General features: G+C 38.0%; 1 pseudogene; it reads right to left on the bottom strand.

Annotated features, from left to right (window-relative positions):
• Nucleotides 17,445-17,806, bottom strand: LOC100514026 (annotated as a pseudogene).

The raw sequence follows: 25,916 nt of genomic DNA, 5'->3' as shown, positions 1-25,916 counted from the left end.
TGAAATGGACTCAACACTGTTTCTGTAGTATGTAGGGAGGTCTCACTTGAATCTAATTATGAGTAAGTAGTAGAGAAACCTAAATTGAAGTACATTCTTTAAAAAGCTGAACTGTACTCCTTAAATTCCCTGAATTTGCTAACTGCATTATGCTTACAAAAGAGAATCTCTTATTTTTAGGAAAGACACAAAGAATAGTTAAAAGCTTATGAATGTATTCTCAAATAGTTTATTAAAATGTTTATATGTACAAATAGAGTTAGAAAGACAAAGGGAGACAAGAGAGAGTAATAAAACAAATATGGCAAAATATTAAATATAGCGACCAGTGAAGCTGGGTAAAAGGTAACAGAAATTTTCTGTATTGGCCCTGCAACATCTCCATAAGCTTGACATTACTTCAAAATAATATTTTTTTAATTTAAAACATTGACTGGGAGCTCCCTGGTGGCCTAGCATTTAAGGATCTAGCATTATCACTCCTGTGGCTTGGGTCACTGCTGTGGCAGTGTTTCGATCCCTGACTTGGGAACTCCTGAAGGCCAAGAAAAGAAAAATTGACTGGTCCTGGTAGTCATTTCAAATGATACATAGAATTTCTTCTAAAACTTTCTTGCCCGGGAAATTAATTTACTGAGAAAAAAATTTTTACTCAAATATGTTAGTTTTCTTTGCAGTGAAAAAAATGATGATATGAAAAATGTGAAGCACTAAACACATAGCAACCTACTTAGAAGCAACTTTTTTAAAACTAAGTGGAAAAAAATTTCTACTCAGTACATGGCTGTGAAGCACAGCATTTTACTCCTGCACACATACTCAAAAATCTATATATGTGTCATGTCATTAACTTTTTTTCCCTCAGTTAAATTCACTACCTGGTCAAGCTCTATTAACACTCCCTATAGAACAGCAAACAGGGCAGTGGACTGGGAGCCAAGAGGACCTGGGTTCAAATCTCAGCTCTGTCACTTACTAGTCACATAGACGTTACTGTCTAACTTCAGCTTTCCCATCTATCCAGTTGGGATAATGATATCCTGATAGATTCAGGAGCACATAGATTTTCTGCAAGTACATCTACAGTTGGCCTTGTCATGAAGGGGTGTGTGAAGCTGGTAGTGTTAGACTTGCTCATGTACTTGTCTTTATGTTTAATTTGACCATCCTCTAGGGTGGAGCTTGTCTACAGGAGCTATATATTCCTAAAAAGAATTTGACAAGCTGTTTTCAAGAGTAGTAAATCCTAAACAATCAGTTGTAGTGAATTCACTACCTTGTGCATAGTCATGACCATTTTGCTTCTTATGTCTGAAATCTTCCAAGGAATCATTGTGTTGGTCCAGAGAATGACAACACAAGAAACAAATTTCATTTACCATTCCCCTCTCCACCAGATCTTTTTGTGTCCTTTTGAGCTATCTCTTTCTCTTACTGACAATTGCACTTTTTTCTTCCTGTTAGCTCTGCTGAACCAATCTTCCTATGAGAGAGTAGGAACTGGATTTTATTCTGCCTTCACCAGCAACAATTTTGTTAGTTAGATTGTGACTGCTGAATCTTTATTCCAGGGATGTGGCAAGATAGGGTGACAGCTTCCAGATTTCTGACTAGCTATTTTGGGGCTTGTAAATTTGTGACACAACTGACTTGTAAATCAATGCTTGTATAAATGCATCTGATACCCAAACATAAAACCCTACCATTTTATTTGAGTCTTATTCACATTAAAATCATAATTTTCTCTAATTCTTTTTCATCTTCTCCTCACATTTTATGCCATTCATGAAACAAGCAGGATTAACTACCAAAGAGAAAATGAAATGTAGTTGGTAAATATAGCGAATACACAGGACTTTACAGTTAGTCTCTCTACATTATTTTTTTCTTCATCTTCACTCTCTTAGATAATTTTCTCCATCAAAATCTTTGTATCCAGTAGTTTTCTTTAGTTGTACCTATAGAGGTTTATAACAAGGGAGAGGATGACTCAGAATATTAAGTAGCAAGCTGGGGAAATAAGTGCTGTGTTTCTAATTTCTAACATCATGCTTCAGTCAAGTCATCTGCAAAATGGGACTAATGATACACATGTACACGTAAAAATTCATGAGCATGTGCAATGTGATATAGATGCAAAATGATAACACACGTGCTGAGATTTTTAACTAGGAGGAAACTGCTGGATTTAGAAAACTCAAGGTCCATTCTGAACTAATTAGTAGATACCAAAGTGATACTCTTCAAAATGCACCAAAGCTGTTAAAGGATACTTTAACTTCCTGGTGTGAGAATTTGGAAGGTATATTAATTTTATAGTACTGCTGTAACAAATTACCACAAACTTTGTGGCTTAAACAATACAAATGTACTATCACCTAGTTGTGTAAGACAGAAATCTGATGTGGGTCTCATTTCCATGCTAAAATCAATATGTCAGCAGGACTAAAATCCTTTCTGGAAATTATACTGGGTTATCTGGGTGGGCCTAACATAATCACAAAGGTCTTTACCTTGGGCGTAGACATGTGAGAGAGAGAGATGTGATGACAGAAGGAGACATTGGAGTGAACCCCTTTAAAGATGGAGGAAGGAATCCATGAGCCAAGGAATGCAGGTGGTCTCTGAAAGACTTTATTTTTCATTTTATTGCCATATAGTTGATTTACGCTATATTAGTTTCATGTGTACTGCATAGGGATTCAGAGTTTTTACAGATTATATTCCATTAAATGTTACTGCAAGATGATGGCTATGATTCCCTGAGCTGTACGATATACCCTTGTTGCTTACCTATTTTATACATAATAGTTTATATCTATCAATCCTATATGTCCCTTCCACCTTCCCACTCCCCTATGATAATCACTAGTTTGTTTTCTATATATGTGAGTCTCTGTATGTTTTGCCTATGCATCCATTTCTATTATTTTTTAGATTCCACATATAGGTGATATCATACAGTATTTGTCCTTGTCTGACTTACTTCACTAAGCTTAATATTCTCTAGGTCTATTCATACTGCACCAAATAGCAGTATTTCATTTTTTTTTCTGTCTTTTGTCTTTTTAGGGCTGCACCAGTGGTATACAGAGATTCCAAGGCTAGGGGCTGAATCCAGAGCAGTAGCAGCCAGCCTACATCACAGCCACAGCAATGCCAGATCTGAGCTGTGTCGATGACCTATACCACAGCTCACTGAAACGCTGGATCCTTAACCCACTGAGTGAAACCAGGGATCAAACCCATGTCCTCATGTATCCTAGTCAGGTTAATTAACCACTGAGCCACAGCAGGAACTCCAGTATTTCATTATTTTTTATGACAAATCTTTCATTGTATTGATATACCATGTCTTCTTTATCCATTCATCTGTTGATGGATACTTGGATTGCTTCCATTATCTTGGTCTTGTAAACAATGCCACTATGAATGTTGTTGGGGGGGGCATTATCTTTTAAAATTAGTATTTTTGTCTTTTCTGGATATATACTCAGGAGTGGAATTGCTGGGTCATATGGTAGTTCTATTTTTAGTTTTTGGCAGAATTTCCATACTGTTTTCCATAGCGGCTGCACCAACTTACATTCCCACAAAAAGTGTAGGAGGGTTCATTTTCTCCACATCTTTTCCAGCATTTGTTATTTGTAGATTTTTTTAATGATGGCCTTTCTGACAGGTATGAAGTAATAACTCATTGTGATTTTGATTTGCATTTCTCTAGTAATTAAATGACTATATTAAATAGAGACTGAAGAAATAATGACTTAGACCTCATTCAAGGTTATTGTCATTTTGTGTTATTACCAAACCAGCAAACCAAATTGGAAGGAATATATACCAGAAGCACAAGAAAACCAGTGGTGAATGCATCCTATGCAGAAATAGAAATATGCAATGTTAAAGGAGTCAAATACCATGAACTTACTGCCTATTTATGATTTTAGCCTGGGAGAGGGCCCACATCAGTACTGGAGGGTCTACTCCTTACTATTCATTAAATTCTTACTCTAGAATGGTTACTTACCTCTGTGTCCTATTGCTTACTCACTCATTAAGGCTACTTGAAGACTGACCATGACATACCACATCATGTGCCTCACAAGTCCTTTGTAAATATAGGTTATTCTGCTTTTGCCTGAAATGCCTCTATTCAGAAAGCTCGGAAGACTTTGGGAACAGATCAGGGGACAGACACTGGGCCTGCCTCCAAATCCCTTTTCCTCCATCTCATCTTTGCCAACCAACTCCCCACTTACAAGACTCTCCCTGCCATCTCCTCACCTCCTCCTCATCTCACTTTTTCCACTTCTCTTCTTTTTCTTCTCCTAGGCCTCTTCTCCTCAATTGACAAAAGCCATTTAAATGGACCCTTGGATTATTCCTACCAGCTAATAAATGCACTCAGATGTGTATGAATGTCACTTAGGATCAACTGGGAGCACTGCTAAAATTCTATTTGTTGTATCATACAACCAATAATAGGTACAGTTTGTGATTCAAATAAAAGACAAATGTCTTAAAGCTGAGAAGCTTGTTATCTAACGAGCAACACAAAGAAGGTAGACATAAGATATTTCTATACATATAAAGACAAAATCATTATATAACCACATCAGTTGTAATTTTGGGCAGAACTAATTAGTTGAGTTCCTGAGACATGGAAAAATCTGTTCCTATCACTGGGCACACAATAGCTGATCAGTTTGAATGAAAGTTAAGGTCATAATGGTTTAGAAAGGATACTGCAGCCACACATGGAGAAAAAGCTCTATAAAGGAAATATCCACAGTCACAATTTCATGGTCTGTGGGAAGAATCTTGGGTGCATGTATGTATTTTAATTACTTCCCCACCTGCTAGTAGATCTGAGGCATACTTAGAGTTTGTACACCCTTCTGAGCTGATAGATTGGAATGATGGCTTCAGACCAGAGCCTATCCAAATAAGTACACAAGGAAAAGGAGAAAGCAAACATCTCAGAGTTCTTCTCCCTGAATCACCAGCATGGCTGAGCTAGCCATTTAATTCTTATACTTCCTATTGAAGTGTCATCTAAACTGTTCCTGCCAAGGGGCTCCAGGGTAGATAGGAGCCATCGAATCAGTTCCGGCACTGGAGGTGAGCAAATTGTTCCATACATGCCAGGAAGTGGCAGAGAATTGCTTGCCATTGTAATGCAGCACTCAGGGGTCAAGGGACTTCATATGCGCATTACTACAAGGGATGTGTATGGAGGAAGCTTGGTTCATGTCCAAGTTTGTACTTTAATGCTGAGGTCATTCCACTTGGGAAGAATACTAAAATCCCATTTCACTTCATGCAATTCCATGCCCAGAAGTGCCTGTTTCCACTGATTCCATTCAGCAGTGTTGAAGGCTTTGCCGTGCTGCAGTGGTTAATGAACGTTCTATTTTGCTTATACCAAAATTGAAAAAATTAGGAGCAAGGCACAGTGTGGCAACTCTTCCAGTGCTACAAATAACATGCAGAGGTGCTCATCCTAACTGATAGAAGATCCAGGTGTCAGTCTAACTGTAGAGATGGAAATAACTGGTCAATTCAGTCCAACAACTGGTCAGTGACTACTCCATTTTAAGTGGGTAAAGCCTTGGTTCTCTCTAACAAGCTCTAAGTGGTATTATAGGTGTTTGAAGGGCAAGATATATTTATATCTAATTTTCTTCTAGTACATAGTGTTTCTAATACCCTCTGTATATTCTTGATAGTTCTTGATAGTCTATGCTTTATCAGCTCTTTACAAAAATATTGTTTTTCCATAGACTCCTAGATGATAGAAACAGGGTATTCCTTTATTCTGCTATTTCCCTAACTATTTTTACTATTGTCTAGAATGTGATATAAGCTGGAAAACACAGGAATAGTTTTGGAGTCACAGGTGACTCTTTGACCCTTTCGAAACACATTAAAGTTCTCAGTAACTGAAATAAGCACGTGAATCAAAATGTCAGAAGTATAACCTACACCACATCCACACATATCCCAAATGCCACCATTTCCTACAGGATTAGTAGGCTGCAATGTTTTAGTAACAATTAAACAAACCAGCATGCTCCTGATTCAGAACTTTCATCTTAAAAAATGAGGGGAGTCTGTGGCCAGAGCAGTAGATGGTGAAGCATTATTTATTAGCTGTTTTCTATTGAAAGAAAAAAAAATTGACAGCAAATAAATGTCTAAGAAAACTGTTCGAGGAAAGAAAACAATACCTGAATGAAGTCAGAGCTTTTCCCTTGACAGTGCTACTTCGGCAGCCCATTAGAAAGATGAACACTTTTTCCAGATTATCAGTAATTATGCTCTGAGTTTAGCTGTATATAGCCTCCTGATGTCATCTAATAAAATATTTGAATATGTATTATTAGACAAGATCTAAGAGAACATGGAAAGTACATCAAGGGTTTATTCAAAAAAACTGGTGTGAGAAAACCCGTCTCATGTAAAAACAAAGAGGGAAAATTCTTCAGGCTTAGGATCATAATTTGAAAGTTGCAGAAACCAAAAGTGTCCTCCTATGAATGAAAATACCACTGATAATGAAATTCATTTTTTTTTTTTTTTTTGCTTTTCCCAGGACTCAGAAAATGAACCATTAGCATGTAAAAGTTAAAGAAGGGAGTGGGAGGGATCGGGAGCTTGGGCTTATCAGACACAACTTAGAATAGATTTACAAGGAGATCCTGCTGAGTAGCATTGAGAACTTTGTCTAGATACTCATGTTGCAACAGAACAAAGGGTGGGGAAAAAAATGTAATTGTAATGTATACATGTAAGGATAACTTGATCCCCTTGCTGTACAGTGGAAAAATTTTTTTAAAAATTTTTTTTAAAAATCTGAGGAAAAAAAAAAAGTTAAAGAAAAATGGAGTTCCCATCGTGGCGCAGTGGTTAACAAATCCGACTAGGAACCGTGAGGTTGCAGGTTCGATCCCTGCCCTTGCTCAGTGGGTTAACGATCCAGCGTTGCCTTGAGCTGTGGTGTAGGTCGCAGACGCGGCTCAGATCCCGCGTTGCTGTGGCTCTGGTGTAGGCTGGCGGCTATGGCTCTGATTAGACCCCTAGCCTGGGGACCTCCCATATGCCTCGATAGCAGCCCAAGAAATGGCAAAAAGACAAAAAAAAAAAAAAAAAGTGTGTCTGACTGACTTGCCACAACCTCCTCTTCAGTTTTGTTATTAACATTGAATGTAGATTTATGAGGACAGAGAAATTAGACTTAGCAAAGATACAGTGAATGTGTTTGTGGGGAAGCTTCGTACTGGACTATTAAGGTAGAGTTAAGGGGCTGTGTATTTCCTGAAGGAAAGTAGAAGTTGGCCACGTAGAATTTTCTAGAAGTTGCCTTCATTTTTGCCACAAAGAGTTTTCTCTGCTTTAAATGCATTTAATATTTTTGAATGAGTGGCAGCCTTAGAAATTGAACAGACTGTTCCCCAAAGGGTTTTATTTTTTTTAAGGAGATAGTTTGCTGTTATACTCCAACAACAGATACATTTTAGTCATTCAATAAAGACCACACAATGCTCATGAAATTGCAAGGGGAAATAATCCTGCCAAGAACAAGCAGAAAGGTAAGATGCCAAGCATCTCTGCAATTCTTTTTTTTCCCCCCAAGTGCTAGAAGTGTTGGCAGACATGTGTACTCAGGGCCCTAATAATAAGAAAATGAACATGTTTAACCTCTGGGCCAGATGAGCTGTATGGAAGAGTCATGTCAGATTGTGTCATGTCTAGGGGAAGTCACATAAGATGTCAGTATAAACTAGGTGGGTATCCATCAAATATTAGATTTACCAGCTTCTATGGAATGCATTCCCATCCTTTCTAAAAGGAAAAAGAATAATTCTACTTCAGTGAGCTATTGCGTTTGGACAGTGCATTTCAAGGAAAGGAAAATTTTCAAGTTAGGAGAGATTTATGGAAACAATTTAGACAAAGCTGCCCAATGTATAAATGGGTAAATTGAGGCCCAGCTAAGGGAAGTGATTTCCTCTGGGAAGGTGCATAGAGAAGCAAAGACCTACCTTACCAGCGCTGGATCTACATATTCTATTTACAAAATATCCCACCCAGGCTTCCTGAATACCCTTCCTGATTTTCCTCCACTGGAAATCTGTTTGTTTGGGTGGTTTTTGGCCATGTCATGTGAAAGTTCCTGGGCCAGGGATCAAACTCACTCCTCAGCAGTGGCCAGAGCTGCTGCAGGGACAAGGGATCCTTAACCCTCCCTGCCATAAGATAATTCCCTTCACTGGAGACTTCTTAATTCTAATTCAAAATATAAAATGCTCCCTAACATTTCCTTATAGGGCATTTCATGAGGAAAGCAGAGTGGATATTTTAGGTAATAGTGATAAATACCAAAGAGGCTAAGGTCAAACAAGAGGTGATTCAAATTTACTTATGACCTAACCCCAAATTAAACCCATGTGAACCAAGATGCTTTCTTAAAATTTGAGCATATGGCTGTGATAATCCCCTTTCTGCCTTGAATAAAACATATTTTGCTTAGTAGCAACATTCCCATTTAATAGCTCATGTGATGAATTAGCAGAGTGCTAAATTAAAGGAATTTCATCTGTAACACCACTAATTTTTTCTCCATTATGGAAGAATGTCACCCATAGCCTTATTTTAAACTATGTGTTCGTTCCATCCTGCTTTCATACTCAAATGCTACTGCACTAAATATTGGATGAGAAACATCATTTCTGTATATAGCCAAAAAAAAGACAAAACACCATTTCGCCATAGAAAGACTACTTCATTCTGCCACTCACTAGCCATGCAAATTTGAACAAGATAACTTCTCTGAGTTTCAATTTTTTCATGTATAAAACACAGTTCACAGAAAGAGTTAAGATCAGTATACAAAACTGCTTAACATGTAGTAGGTATTGAATATATATATGATAGTTTAATATGAGTATTTGGAAAAATATTACCTTCTGTTACCAACCTGGAACTGATTCATGGAGAATGAAATAGAATTAAAATGATCTTTTTCAGGCTCGTAAGCAACTTTTAAACAATGAAGGAACATAGTAGTAAAAAGATGAAGAAAATAATGTAAACTTGTCCTGTTCCATAGTCTTCGGTTTGCCACTAGATAATTCCTTCTCCCTGTATAAGATTATATGTGAATTAAGTCTCTTAGACTGGAATAGCCCTGGGTGCTGTATAGATAGCATGGCTATTAGTGGATATTAAAGGCATACATACTTACATGTACACATATGCAGACACAAGTCAGGGCTTGCCATGAAAACTTAACCTAATGCTATATTTGGTATAAACTATGAGGTGGTTTTTGTCTGTGCCTTTTGATTCTCTACTTGCACCCTCTGTATTAGATGCTATCCTGTTTCTCAGTCAGTATTTGTTGGCTTCAAAGAACAGGAATGTATTCAGGCAAGCTTAAATAGAAAGGAATTTAATAAAAGGCTGCAACAAGCAATCTCATGGAAATGCAAGGGCATCCAATAAAGCCTAGTCAGGAACCTAGGAACCGGAAATTTACCTGTTAACTCAGAAACCACTGTTCATCCTATCTCAAAAATGCCTCTCATATCTGCCCTTCTGCTTCCTCTCTTTGTCATCCTTGCTTCCTCTGCTTTCATATGGCACAATTTGGCTAAAGCAGTCATTCAGGTCAATTATCTGCTCATTTTCTAAGTGATTGAAACAATCGTTAAAATATGTTGTAGATCTTAAATATTTCATATAAAATATTTTCCCTTGAAGTATAATTGGCTTACAATATTATATTAGTTTCAGGTATACAACATAGTTATTTGATGTTTTTATATAGTACAAAATTACCATCACAGTAAGTCATTACCATCTGTCACCATACAAAGTTACTGAAGTATTGTTGACTATATTTCTTATGCTATATGTTACATTCCCATGACTTACTTATTACTGGAAGTTTCTGTCTTACTCTCCTTCACCTATTCCACTCATCCTCCTACCACCCTCCCTTCTTGCAAACACCTATTTCTTCTCTATATCTGTAACTCTGTTTCTGTTTTGTTATGTTTGTTAATTTGTTTATTTTTATTTTTTATTGAAGTATATTTGCTGTATAATATTACATGAGTTACAGGTATACAATATTGTGATTCATAATGTTTAAAGGTTATACTCCACTTATAGTTATTACAAATATTGGCTATGTTTCCCATGTTGTACAATATATCCTTGTAGCTTATTTTATACCCAGTAGTTTATACTTCTTAATCCCCTACCCCTATATTGACCCTCCCCCACCCCCTCCCACCTAGTAACCACTAGTTTGTTCTCTATATCTGTGAGTTTGCTTCTTTTTTGTTTTATTCACTAGTTTGTTGTATATTTTAGATTCCACATATAAGTGACATTATACAGAATTTGTCTTTCTCTGACTTATTTTACTTAGCATAATGTCCTCTAAGTCCATCCATATTGCTACGAATAGCAAAATGTCATTCTTTTTTATGGCTGCATAGTATTTCATTGTGTGTGTGCGTGTGTGTGTGTGTGTACCACATCTTCTTATCTATTCATCTGTTTATGGGCATTTAGGTTAGTTACTTTGACAATTTGGCAATTGTAAGTAATGCTGCTATGAACATTGGGGTGCATGTATTATTTTGATTATTGATTTTGTTTATTTGTTTTGGATAGGTACCCAGGAGTGGAATTGCTGGGTCATATGGTAGTTCTATTTTTAGTTTTGGGGGGAACCTCCATACTGTTTTACACAGTGTGTTACACAGCACCAATTTACATTCCCACCAACAATGTATGAGCGTTCTCTTTTTTCCATATCCTCATCAATATTTATTATTTATGTTCTCTTTTGATGATAGCCATTTTGAGAGGTGTGAGGTAATATCTTATCGTGGTTTTGATCTGAATTTCCCTGTGGATTAGGGATGTCGAGCATCTTCTTATATGTCTATTGTATATCTATATGACTTTGGAAAAAAGTCTATTCAGGTCTTCTGCTCATTCTTTGGTTGGGATGTTTGTCTTGTTGATGTTGAGTTTTATGAATTCTTTGTATATTTTGGATATTAACCCTTTGTCAGATACATCATTTGCATATATCTTTTCCAGTTCCTTAATTTGTCTTTTTGTTTATTTATAGTTTCCTTCACTGTGCAAAAGTGTTGTAGTTTGATGTAGTCCCATTTGTTTATTTTTGCTTTTGTTTCCCTTGCCTGAAGAGAGATATACAAAAAATATAGCTAAGATCAATGGCAGAGTGTATGTCTATGTTTTATTCTGGGAGTTTTATGATTTCAGGTCTTATGTTTTAGTCTTTACTTCATTTTGAGTTTATTTTTGTATATTGTATGAGAGATTAGTTCAATTTGATTCTTTTACATGCAGCCATCCAGTCTCCCAACACTTATTTAAGAAGCTATCTTTTTCTCATTGTATATTCTTGCCCATTTTGTCATAAATTAATTGACCTTGTAAGCATGGGTTTATTTCTGGGTTCTCTATTATGTTCCACTGATCTATGTGTCTGTTTTTGTCCCAGTACCATATTGTTTTGACTGGAGATTTGTAGTATAGTATGAAATCAGGAAGTGTGATTCCTCCAGCTCTGTTCTTTTTTCTCAAGATTGTTTTGGCTGTTCAAGGTCTTCTGTGTTTCCATATAAATTGTAGTATATTTGTTCTAGTTCTGTGAAAAATTCTACTGAAATTTTGATAGAGATTGCATTGAACTTGTTGATTGCCTTGGGCAGTATGGTCATTTTAACAATAATTCTTCCAATCCATAAGTAAGGTATGACTTTCCACTTCTTTGTGTTGTCATCAATTTCTTTCACCAATGTCTTATAGTTTTCCAAATATAGGTTTCTACCTCCTTGGTTAGATTTATTCCTAGGTATTTTATTCTTTTTTGATTCAATTTTAAATGGAGTTGTTTTCTTCATTTCTCTTTGTTTGTTGTTAATGTATATAAATGCAACAGATTTCTGCATATTAATTTTTTATCCTGTAACTTTACCAAATTCATTTATTAGTTCTAATAGATTTTGATGGGGTCTTTAGGATTTTCTACGTATAGTACCATGTCATTTGAAAACATGACAGTTTTATTTCTTCCTTTCCAACATAGACTCCTTTTATTTCTTTTTTTTTTTTTCTTATCTGATTGCTATGGCTACGACTTCCAATACTGTGCTGAATAAAACTGGCAAAATTGGGCATTCTTGTCTTGTTCCTATTCTTTGAGGAAATGCTTTCAGCTTTTCACCATTGAGTATGATTTTGGCTATAGGTTTGCCATATATGGACTTTATTGTGTAGAGCTATGTTTCCCCTATATGCACTTTTTTGAGAATCTTTATCATAAGTGGATGTTGAATTTTGTCAAAAGCTTTATCATCTACTGAGATGATCATATGATTTAATTCATAGTTTAATTACTACTACATTTATTGTATATTTTTCTTTATCTGTGAGACTTTTATTTTCATAATGCTCATATTTCTAGTTGTAGTCTTTTTCACTTTGAGAAATCCCTTTGCCATTTCTTGTAAAGTCAGTTTAGTTGAACTCTTTATCTTTGCTTGTCTATAAAACTCTTTATCTCTCCTTCAGATCTGAATGATAGTCTTGCCAAGTATGGAATTCTTTGTTGTAGATTTTTTTTCCTTTCAACACTTTGAATGTATCATGCCACTCCCTTCAAGCATGTAAAATTTTTGCTGGAAAGACAGCCGAGAGTCTTGTAGGAGTTCCCTTGTATGTAAGTAGTGTCTTTTCTCTTTCTGCTTTTAAGATTCTCTATCGTGAAAGTTCCTGCTGTGGCTCAGCAGCAATGAGCCTGACTAGTATCCATGAGGATGCAGGTTCAATCCCTGGCCTCGCTCAGTGGGTTAAGGATCTGGCATTGCCATGAGCTGTGGTGTAGGTCACAGATGTGGCTCAGATCCCATGTTGCTCTAGCTGTGGTGTAGGCTGGCAGCTACAGGTCTGATTTGCCCCCTAGTCTGCCAACTTCCATATGCTGTAAGTGCAGCCCAAAGAAGAAAAAAAAATTCTATTTTTACTTTTTGCCGTTTTAATTATAATTTGTCTTGATGTGGACCTCTTTGAGTTCATCTTGTTTGGGACTCTGTTTCCTTGACTTTAATGTCTCTTTCCTTTCCCAAGTTAGTGAAGTTTTCAACTATTATTTCTTCAAATACGTGCTCTGCCCCTACCTCTCTCTCTTGCCTCCTGAGATCACTATAATGAAAATGTTAGTACACTTGATATTGTTCCAGAGGTCTCTTATACTGTCCTCACTTTTCAAAATTATTTTTTCTCTTCAGCTTGGGTGTTTTCTGCTATCTTCAAGTTTGCTGATCTTTTCCTCTCTATCATCTGTAAGGGGAACACGGAGAAAAAGAGAATGAGCCAGGTATTCAGACAAAGAGAAGAAAATTTATTAGAGGGGAAAGGGAGAGGGTGGCTGACCCTCGAGAAGAGCCAGCCCCCCACCCTTCTCGTGGGGCCTTCTTAGACCCCGTGGATGGGAAATGGGATTTCCTGGGGCGGGGGGAGTTTAGTTTATCTTTCTCCTGCAGCTGAACTCTGGTGGTCACGAAGTCATGAGAAAGTCAGAGATGTCTCATGGTAGGGTAGTCTCATAATCCTGAGAAAGCTGGAGGTGTGTGGTGTCCCACAGTGAAGGGGGGAAGGGTCTCGCAGTCTTGGGAAAGTAGGCACCAGTGGTGAAAACAGGATGTCGCTTGAGCAAGGTGGTCAGTCTCATGGGTCAGCAGAAAAAGCCATTGCAACAATGAGCCCCCATGGAGCCCCTAACATCATCCTGATACACTTTTGATTCCTTCTAGTGTAGTTTTTTTTTACTTCAGTTATTATCATTCACCTTTATTTGGTGCTTCTTTATATTTTCAAACTCTGTTAAACTTCTCACTGTGTTTATCCATTCTTCTTCTGAATTCATTGAACATCTTTATGATCATTATTGAAGTCTTTATTGAGTAGATTTTTATGCTCCATTTGGCTTAGTTCTTCTTCTGAGGTTTTGTCTTGTTCCTTCATTTGAAACATATTCCTCTATCCCCTCATTTTGCCTAATTTTCTGTGTTTATTTTTAAATATTAGGTAATTTAGTTATGTTTCCTGATTTGGGAGAAATAGTCTTATTTAGGAGACATTCTAAAGGGACCAAGAGAACACTACCCTCTGGTGACCTGAGTTATATGCTCTAATGGTTCTCCTTTGTGGGCTGTATGGGCCCTTCTCTTGCAACAGGGCTAACTACTATGGATGCACTGGTAGGCATGGCTGGCCCCTGGTCCAGTTGGCTATAGACTCTTCTTCATGTAGTGGCTGCCAACCCACTGTTGGGGGAACTGGGTCCCATCATGACTGTCTGCAGGTGTTTGTGTGTCCTGTGGCAGTTCTGGCTGGCTGGTGAGTGGGGCCAGGTCCCAGGGTGGCTGCTCAACTCAAGGAGTCCCAGGCTGCCAGCTTGGCCCAGAAAGTCCCAGAGCTGGCATCAGTCTGCTGGTGGATGGGTAAGCCCTGGACACCAATAGGCCAAAGTGGTATTCCAAAATGGTACTTGCCAGCACCAGTGTCCTTGTGGTGCAAAGAGTTCCCCAAAATGGCTGCCACCAGCATCTGTGTCCCCAAGGGGAGTCCCAGTTGCTTCCTGCCTCTCCAGGAGGCTCTCCAAGATGAGAAAGTGGGTCTTACCAGACTCCTTTCAAATTACTGCCCCTGTGCTGGGTCTTAGAGCATGGGATATTTTGTGTGTGTCCTTTAAGAACAGAGTCTCTGTTTCTTACAGCCCTCCATCTCACCCATACTTAAGTCTTACTGGCCTTCGAAGTGACATGTTTTGCAGGCTCATCTTCCCAGTGCACACCCCCTGGGCTTGAAAGCTTGAAGTGCAGCCCAGACCTCTCACTCCTTGAGAAGAACTTTTGCAATTGTGATTATCCTCACTTTTGTGGGTTACCTCCTCCAGAGGTGTGACTGTTATCTATTCCTCCTCTTCCCCACTTCTACCCATTTTGCCATTTTTCCTTCTCTTTATCTTTAGTTGTATGTTTCCTTCTTGTTTTCAGTTTATTCTCATAGTTGCTCTGTAAATAGTTGTAATTTTGGTGTGCCCTTTGGAGGAATTGTGCTCATGGTCTTTCTATCTATCACCTTAGTCATACCTTCCAAATATTTTTTTTTTAATAACAGGATGATTAGTAGCTTCTCCCTTCTAGGTCCCAGTACATGGATTCCATAATTTTTTTTCTACCCTCCAGGTTTTTTCTTAAGTATGGTTTGACATTTGTACTTTTGCACTATCTTGCTTACACAAGTCACATCCAAAATTTCCAGTTTGGATTCCTTAGAGTGGAATGAAAACTAAAAAACTTATGAGAGGAAATGATAGGATATCTCAAATTTGCTTCAAAGTAATTGTGGCAAAGGAGTGGGTGGTATAGCTAAAACAAGATTGGACATGTATGGATAATTGTTGAAGCTAGGTGATGAGAATATCCTGTTTAATTATACTAGACTCTCTAATTTTAGATATGTTTGAAATTATCCATAAAATAAAGTAAAAAACAAAATATGTGATGCAATATGAATGTAGAATCTTCTTTAATTATTATAATTTCCCCCATCTTTTACTTTTTTCTCACCCACGCCTAATTTGACAGATTTTTTAGCACCCTGCATTTACTGATTCTTACAAAGGCATTCAGCCTAGATTTCATTGAAGTAACAACTCACTTTGCATTCATATTTCATCAGTTTACATAATATTTAATTAAATCACATAATTACATTATTATGTACAACTGGCATAAATAGATTTGGAACAAATTCAACTAATTTTCGGTAAGCATACAACTCACACTGTAGAAGCACAATTATCTGGGCAAACTAGATACTTCTAACCATACTACTTCTAATCACACTACTAACTATAAACAGGTAGTGTACCATGCCTATTGGTTTTCACTGAGTGTCAGTTAATCCAGCAAGATGATTAAATGGAAGTTCACTAAGAAAGGATCTACTGTATTTTTGTTGTTGTTTTTGTTGTTATGTATGTGTTCTATATTTTTTAAATTTTGATTCTGACTTCAATTAATCTTCTTTCACAATATCAAACTTAGGGCAGTTGATTTTTTGCTTACCTCAGATGATCTTCTGGTGTGTAATGGAGGCAGTAGGAGTAATTTTCTCAGTTACTCACATTTGGCAAGGATGGGGAGTAGGGGTGTTTCATTTCCATATTCTTCTTATTATGTTATTCTGCTTTCTCACAACTCTTGGATTTATTTACTTAAAAAGAAATAGAAATTAGGTTGCTTTATGGACATTGGCTTTGGAGAGAACCCTGATTATACTTGCTAAGCCTCCTAGTAGCAATACTGAAGAATTAATTAAAATGCTAAGATGAGAGTACCTACACAGAGAAACAAAGAATGAGTGTGCTGGTAGTCCTCTGCTCTAAGTTTCTGTGGTCATTTGTTGAAATCCCTTGAGGAAGTAAGTCAGTTTTTATTTTGCTATGCAGAGTGACAAAAGGTGATGTGACATACCAAACTTTTTATAATGATAAAACTGTAGAGACCCAAATTTCTTCTTTCTCTTCCTCCCTCCATGATACCTCATAAGGCTGCTTCCAGAATGAACTAGTCATACTGCCCATTGAGTTTCTTTTATCAAACCCATAGATGTGGATGTTGGAAAGGACTGCTTTCCCTTCACTTAACCATTTTAGTATGACTAACTCATGAACACACAGGAACAAGGCAATTTGCTCCTCCATTTTCCATTTTGGGTATGCAGCAGCAGCATGCATTCTGAGTCACGCAGAGTCCATTCTAAAGAATGTGTGCTGTAAGCTCAGAGGGGCTAATAATCAAATTAGGCTGCTAACAAATGGCAATTTATACTGCTGAAACTAATGAGAGGTCAAAGAACTAAACTCTGCAAGGAGTTTTAATTATCCTGTCCTTTGTGACTCCACAAGAACATTTTTAAAGGAACACTGTCACCAGTGTTCAACTGGTATTTTAAGTTTCATTAAGATTTACACAACCTATTATATAAATGGGAAATACGCACTTTCTTTCCAAGTAGATCAGGGAACTAAATCCTTCTCTTCAGGGTTGTAAAACAAGGACTGTCTTGCTTTGATGTTTAGTTAGAAATACCTTCATTGAATCCTTTCCTTCCAATAGCACTGATGGAGAAACATGGAGCTCTCTTCAGGGAATCTCTAGATTAGATAGCACATAGAAAGAAAAGAACTGTAACAAAACAACTACAACAGATTTTTCTGCCTCTTTTCCTGTGCTGTTTCACTTTCACTTCTTCACTTTTTTTTTCTTTTTTTTTTTTTTTTTTGCCAGTTTGTTTGCATTTTATCGATGCTGTGATGCTCAGGCCTTGACTACAAACTTCAGCAGTGGGTACAACTCTTTCTTCTGCTGCCACTTCTTGGTCCTCAACTTCTCCTTATGCTTGTTGAACCTGTAGCATGTGGTTTCTTGGGCTGCAAATCCAGAGGCTTGTACTTCTTGCCCTTGTGGAATTTCCTGGGGTTCTCTTTCCGAGTCTGGTTAATGACAGTGAGAACTTAGGTGATAGATTTGCAATCAACTAGGAACTTGGAGAGCTTAGATGCTGTACCACCTGTCACCTTGGTGATGCCTAGCTAGGACAGTTCCACCTTCAAGTCATCCAGCTGTTTCTGCAGCTCTATCTTCTTACCTCAAAGATCTCAAGCCTTAACCTAAGCCATGGCGATATAAGCTACCACCACTATCTGCTCTGAAGGAAAGAGATTTTTCACTTCTTATTCGTACTTTCATCTGTCACATATACATCCAGACATACCACCATAATCACCACACCCACAATTTCTGAAAGTCAAAATGTTCTTCATCTCTCAGAGTCTAACTTTTTTATAGGAGGTGCTAGAGACGGGTTTACATATTTATTTGTTTGTTTGGAGGGAAGTGGCAAAATTGAAGAACTGAAGAAAATTACAGTATCAACTGAATGTGGAACCTCTCAGATAAAAATAAAAACAAAAATCTGCTACCCTTAAAAGCTAAAGAAAAGATTAATTCAGAGACATTGAAGATATTAGCATTAATAGATTGTGAGCACAGCTGGCTTGGAAAGGTTTTTGCTACCAAGAGGATTAATTGTCCAAAGATAATGTCTACCCATCAAACCAATTTAAGGCCAAAGAACGCATCTAGGCAAGGAGTTCTCTTTTATCAATAACTATGTCGATAAAACAGCAAATGGAACACAAAAAAAATCAAGCACATACATATCATCAGGGCAGCAAGACAAGTAGCCCAGAGCATTGAAGGGTCTGGGTATTGAACTAGTTGCCCTTATTATTGAAAAAAAATATTAAAGTATAAAAGCAAATCCAATAAGGAAGTGGGGAACAATGCAAATTTAAAAAAAAAATTTCTTCTAAAAAGGAAGGAAAAAAATCTGGAAATTCTTCTGCTAAACTGCTCAGATCTGGCATTGCTATTGCTGTGGCATAGGTCAGCCAGCAGCTACAGCTAGCCTGGGAACTCCATGTGCCATGGGTATAGCCCTAAAAAGACAAGAAACAAACAAACAAAAAGGCAACCAGACAATAGAGACTTATATTCCATCCTGAGGCGAGGAAAGGAATGGGGTCTGGGACTTTAAAGCAGGGGAGGCAATTCATGGGACAATGAGAAAATACATGGTAAACATAGTTGCTCTGTTAGGCAGATGAGTTTCTGAGGTGAAAAAAATCTCTGCTAATAGCTGTCTTCCTGCTACCAGCCCCTCTTTCTAATGTAAATTTCATTTATAAATGTAGATTCCCCTTACAAAAGGGCAACTTGTCTGTTTTCAGAGCTTGTCCCAAGTCTGCAGTTTCTCAAAATAATCCTTGTGCCAAAGACGCATATTTAGAGGTAGCACTTCATTTGAAAATATCTATAACTACAATAGATGATTCACTTGAAAAAAAATCACAAAATTCATGCTGTTACGTAGACACAGCTTAGGGGGTAGTTCTCACACTTGATTTATGTGAATCGCCTTTACAAATTTCATTACATCAGTATACCACCAAAACTTCCTTCACAATTTATACTTTATGTACATGCTACCTTCATTATTATTTTAATATCTTTTTCTTTAAACTAACTTATAGCGTGTTAAAAACAAGACAATAGGCCCAAAATGGAGTCACTTAAGCTAAGCCCCAGGTCACCAAGACTTAATTGCAGTTTGGGACTCTTCCAGAAATGTAATCTTAAACCAGTCAATAAGGAATTATCTGGTTAGCACTAGCAAGGTCATCTGCCTGATAGACACCTTTCATCCCACAAAGGAAAGTGACCTTGCCATAATAAATCTACTTTTTGCCTGATTAACTTCCTTGCTCCTGCCCCTTCTGCCTATAAAAGTCTTTCATTTTGTACTACTCCTTAGAGCTCCTTTCTGTTGGCTACAGGGGATGTTATCCAATTCATGAATTATTGAATAAACCCAATGAGATATTTACAATGTACTCAAATGAACTTTGATTTTTTAACAACTGTTTTTACTTATTATTTGAAAAGAATTTCTATCACTATATTAAATGGGAACCAGTATCATTTACCATAAATAGAAGACAATAGTAAAAATAAATACAAGGGAAACAAAACAATGTTCTTAAAATCTAAATATATGATATTGCCTGGCAGAGGGTCCTGAGTCTGTGGCTTTGGGACCTGCTTTTTCTTTGTTAAAAAGTTTACTTAGAACGTGGCAGAGAAATGTTCAAGACTAACTTGCATCAAAGTGAGAAGTGAAAAAAAAAAAAAAATTGAAAAGGGAAAAGTTCCCCACTCTGTGACTCAGTGTTATATGCCTATATACTCTGTGAACCACCTGAAATCATTTTGTGATTTAATGAAACACTGGCCAAAATGATCAATAAAGAATGGTTTCTGGCTCCCTTAATGCCTGTACAGTGGTGTTCTCAGGGTGTATCCTCTGAATTACCTGCATCTGAGTCACCTATGGGTGCCTGTTTTTAAAAGGAGGTGGTAACTAATGAATCACTACTTAATCTGGAGACTGGGACCCAACATACTACATTATTAAGAAACACCTGCTATAGGCTTCAAGTCCCCTCCAAGGAGATTAAACTCAAAAGCCTCCTAGGGAAGGAATGATACCCATTCCTCCCCCTGCCTCAGTATAACCTGTTCCCCATGCAAGCAAGGTAGCCTGCCCAAAGCCAATCAGAAGATCAAATATGCTCCATACAGGGATCAAACAACACTCAGCCCTTATGCAAGGTGTAGGGGGCTAGGGCAGGGGAAATTGGATTTCCACTCAGTTACACAGTGTGGGGATATGAAAACAGTTGTAAAGTGAGGCAGGACACACTCTCTACGAAAATGTACTTTCACTTTAATAAATTCGTAAAAAACCTGTGTTTTAATGTTTTGCTATGGCAGGTTCTGAAACAAAGTTTATCGCACCTATAGGTGATTTTGAAACCACACGACTCAGATTGGGACTTGAACCCACTGTCTTACATTCCATAGACAGAATGTCGTCCATCTTAAAAGGTGAAAAAGTAGCCCCAAAATATGGGGTAGTTAGTGTTTAGGAGCTGGGTAATTTCATAGGCTGATGAGTGGGAAGATTATTCCAACTATTTTGTGGAAGTGGCACGCCTTTCCAGGAATTGGGCCACTGCCTAGTTTTTGGCCTTTTATGGTTGGCCTCAGAACTGTCATGGCACCCACAGGTATGTCATTTAAAATATGCTAAACAATGAGCAAATATTGAGGCTCAAGTTCTACTAGAAGTCAGACCTTCCACCATCTTGGACCTAGTAGGTTCCAACTGGTTTTTGTTGTATCCTCAATGGCTATGTCATTGTTTTAAAGATTTTGCCCTGCCCACTTCCCTCCCCTTTCAATGTGATGCACAGTACAATTTGAGAACCAGTGCTATATTATAGCAACTATTGAAGAAGGTGGAACCCACCCTATAACAGCCTGTACATACAGGAAAGCTGGAAGAAAAAGTGAAGGGAGAATTTAGTTAAAGGAGGTAATCTGCCCCAGACCTAAGGAGTGAGGCTATAGCTCACAAGCTAAGCACTACATTTAATGGAGTATTTTAAACCTAGAATGAGGTTTTAAAAGAAAGAAAGAAAAAAGAAAAATAAAGAAAAAAGAAAGGCATCTGGCAATGAGAGAACAAAATGATTCAATGAGGAAAGGGATTGATTTACAAGAAAAGATGAAAGGAATTTAAAATGTGGCTTTGCTAAGTGATCACTAATCAGGGGTGTGGTAACAGTTTACAAATATTTGAACCGTATACTAAAAAGAGGAGGGGGAATCTGTTAAGTAAGAACAAGAAGGGATAATTATACATTAAGATACTGTAACTGACCAAATTCTCATTCCATACAGCTCAATTTAAGTATTCCTGCTCTGCATATTGTGTCCAACTTCTGCCTTAAGGAATATGCTCTGATCTTCTCCCCAAAAGAGGTCCAGGTATCACTCTAGTGTCTGTGTCTTTGTTGGAACACATTTCCCTGAAGGGGAGCAGAATACGCCACCCCAAAATATGCCTCACTCATATGAGGATTATTTTGAGCTGATTATTTTTGAGAGGATGCAGATAGGAGATTCTCAGAAAATAGAGTAGAGCTTGCCCTTTCCTGAGGCAAATTTACAGTCATGAGGGAAATCTCCATTTGTAAGGGTCTTTCTATCTCTCTCTCTCTACCAGGAAGAGAATGTTGGCTCTAAAATAACAAGAGAATTTTGTCAATGGAGAAAGCACTGACTTAAATCTGCATAGCAAGCCTTACCCTTGTTTACCTGCTTTTCCTGATCACCTCTCATTACCTCTCCCTTACCTAACTCCCAGCCTCTGTGGCTGTCATGACCTACACATTCCTTCCAAAATTACAGTCTAGGCTCTCACTCACTAGGGCAAAGCCAACAGGTTCAGTGGCCCTAACACCTTAGGAACATTACAGGGGTGTCTGTACTGGAGCTTGGGAGACATCCATTTTGAGGAGCTAAGAAATTGATCAGCAGCAGGGCCAGATTCTGGCAAAACCGACCAGCTGTAAAATTTGTCTTCAGCACCATTTTTGTACCACCCTCAGCTCCATATTCCCAGACATCTCAGAATATATAAGGAAATGTCCTTTTTGTAAGAGGAGGAAGGGATCAATCAACATCATTCTTATATGGAATATCTTGGACTTCCCTTATGGCTCCCAGCATAACTACTTCGTGTTGATTCTACAGTGGCTGTAGCTTGATCCCTGGCTCAGGAACTTCCATATATGGAATATCTTAATATGTATTGGGCTTCCCTCACAGGCCTATAAGACCTGTACTTGCACAGATTCAATACCAAAGACAGAGCCTGGAGTCAGCAACAGAGACATCAATGGTTTGATGGATGGAGGATCTTAAATGTCTGAAGCATGGTCTTAAAGTGACCCCCTACCCTGTGCAACAGATGGCAGGCAGGACATGGCAGCAGTCTTCACACCTGTGGCTAGAGGAGGCGAGGTTGCCAGTTACTGGGAAAATTGACATTAGGCTGGCTTATTAGTTACTAGGGAAACCAGCAGGCGGGCATTCCCCTCACTGCCCCATTGATAAGAACAATCAGTAGCTGGATTGGGGGCAAGAATGTGGGAAGGTGAGTCATGTGAGTAGGGTGTGGGTGAAGCAGGTGCTGGTCAAGCAGGGGATGTACAGAGCAAGAGAACAGCCATCTTGGGTGGCCTGCCCATACAATATATTACCTCCGGAAGTGGGAATGAAGATCATTTTAAAAGATCACTGTGGAGAAAGGAAGAGGCTTAAATCTAATGCAAGAATTATAGGAGTTCCCACTGTGGCACAGTGGTTTAAGGGTCCGGTGTCACTACAGCTATGGTTTAAGTCACAGGCGCAGCTCAAATTCAGTACCTGGCCCGGGAACTTCCATATGCTGCCAGTGTGGCCAAAAAACAAAAATAAAAAAACAAATGTAAGAATTCTAAAGTTAGAATTTTAGAAATTGGGGCACTTGAGCTCTTTGGAGGAAGAGGAACATCATCAGTTGACCTCAATTTACATATAGTAACTCTGTATGGGGTGGGAAAATAATTTTCCCTTTACCCTTCTAGGTTCTTGACTGAGACTCCCAAGCAATAAAGACAGATTAACAAGAAAAAACAAACAGAAGTCTAATGACAGGTATACCCCCTGTATAAATGGGAGATACCCATGAAAACTGAATAACTCACCAAGATCAGATAGCCCAAGCCATCACCTTAAATACCATCTCCAGCTAAAGATAAAAGAAAATGTTGGGGGAAGAAGAAGCCAGTTATGGAAGGTGACCAGGGAAAGCACAGTAAACAAGGATAAGGTACATTATATAGATTTAAGTCATTGCCTTCTCCATTGATAGGAGTTTCTAGAAATTTACAGCCATCCTTATCTTCCTGGTGCAGAGAGGGAGACACCCTTATAAATGGAGATGTCCCTTATAAATACATATTTCTCTCAGGAAAGGACAACTGCTAATTTGTTTTTAGAGATTCTTTTGTGTCTGCAGCTTCTCAAAAATAATTAGCCCCAAATAATCCTCATGACAAAAAAATCTATTTTGGGGGTGGCATATTCTACTCCCCTTCACCACATTAATGACTCTGCTGTCCCTAAATTTCAAACTGATCAGTGACACCTGAAAATACCTAGGTGTTGAAACAATGCCCTGTACTCTCTTCTGCCCCCTGACACTTCAAAGACATTAACCTATTGAGTGACTTTCAGAACCCACTTACTTAAGGTCTGACGTATCATATCAGTTTGTAACTTTAGAAACTCAAAATGTTTTTCAGATTTACATAAGGCTCCACAGATACCACCTGTATTTCCCCTCTCAGTCCTTTTATAGTTTTTTTCATAGATCACTTTATTGTGGACTCACTTGAGCTTAGAATGCTGTTAAATCAGTCAATAATTTCCCAACTGAATTATTAAGAAATGTGGCATAAGAAGCATAATTTGTAACTCAAGCTAGTCTAGACTGAGAAACAGAAATGCAGAGGAAGGGCTTAAAATACATCACTTGATGGATGGCCAGAAATCATGGCTGGGTCTCTTCCATCTATGTGTTTTTTATAATAAAATAGCATTGTACTTGACAAAGAATTTCACATTACCGTAAAAGATTCTCTTTCATTGTATTTTAATTTGGGTTTAATGCAGAACATATTTGAATGTCCTCTTCATCAGCTGAATAGTGTTTCTATCAGAAGTAAATAAAGGATTAATTCCTGAGTCTATGAATTACTATAGCGGACCTGTTTTGCTTTTGTCCTTTCAACACTTTTTCCTCCTTCACTTGGGAGTAGAACCCTCCTTCCCTTTGGGGAAACATAGTTTATATAGTTTTAATCCTGCACTGGCCATTAGGGTGGTCTTATGACACAGGAGTGTTCTCATGACCAGGTTTGGCCAATCAAAATATTCCATCTCTCTGGCCCCTGTGATTGGTCCACGGATGATCACATGATTCAGTTCAAACTAGCCAAGGTGCTTAAGCTAAAATAACTTCATGCAAGCCTTGGGTCACCCTGCCACTCCTGTGCTTCTATGGAGGGGAGCTGTACCAGAATGAAAACAAGCAAAAATGATGGATGGAGAGAGTTGGAACTCCTGGATCTAGCTGTGCCTGGATCTCATTGAAACTCTCCTTCGTCTTCACAAGTACATGAGCCAATACATTCTACTTTTTTGCTTGTGTTGATTTATATTTGGCTTCTGACACTCATAACCAAAACATTTCCACATAACACATTTGCATGTTTTACTTAGGAAAAATGAATTAAACATAGAGGAATACATTGCTTTATGTAATTGGTATCTTTTTCATAAGTTGAGGTTAAATAAATTTTTGTAAATCAAATCACATGAAGGGGAGCAGAACATGCCATCCCAAATATTCCCTTTTGGCATAGGGATTATTTTGAGCTGATTATTTTGAGGAAATGAAGACATGAGAGAAGATCTGAAAACAATGGAAATTACCCTTTTGTAAAGGACGTTTATGTTGGAAAGGGGGCCTATAGCAGGAAAAGAGATATCAGAACTCATTTTTTACCTGAGAGAATTATCTGCCTGACAGGGCAAGCTTTGTTCTCCAAACATTTTCTCTTCTCACCTTCCCATGAATTGTTTTCCCTACTTTAAAGCCCCAGACCCCTATCCCTTGCCTTAGCTCAGGATGATATATAAGCCTCTATTTCCTGGCCATCTTTTTGAATCATATCTTTGTGGAGCTCCCATACATACTATGTGCTATGTAGTTTATTTTTCTTCTGTTCATCTGGCTTTTTGTTATTGGTGGGGGGGTAGAGGGATTTCCACCAAGAAGATAAGAAGGGTAGAGGGAAAATATTTTTAACTCAATTAATTTTATTACATTTATAGTTGCACAACGATCATCACAACCCAATTTTATAGCATTTCCATCCCAAACCCCCAGCCCATCCCCCCAGCCCCCAACCTGTCTCTTTTGGAAACCATAAGTTTTTCAAAGTCTGTGAGTCAATATCTGTTCTGCAAAGAAGTTCATTGTGTGTTTTTTTTAGATTCCACATGCAAGTGATAGCATATGACGTTGGTATCTCACTGTCCGACTAACTTCACTTTGCATGATAATTTCTAGGTCTATCCATATTGCTGCAAATGCCATTATATCTTTCCTTTTAATGGCTGAGTAATATTCCATTGTGTATACGCACCACAGCGTCTTTATCCACTCCTCTGTTGATGGACATTTAGGTTATTTCCATGTCTTGGTTATTG

The sequence above is a fragment of the Sus scrofa genome, chromosome X (genome assembly GCF_000003025.6).
Source record: "Sus scrofa isolate TJ Tabasco breed Duroc chromosome X, Sscrofa11.1, whole genome shotgun sequence".
Classification (NCBI taxonomy): domain Eukaryota; kingdom Metazoa; phylum Chordata; class Mammalia; order Artiodactyla; family Suidae; genus Sus; species Sus scrofa.
The sequence above is the reverse complement of the archived record's forward strand: the minus strand, read 5'-3'. Positions and strand labels throughout refer to the sequence as shown.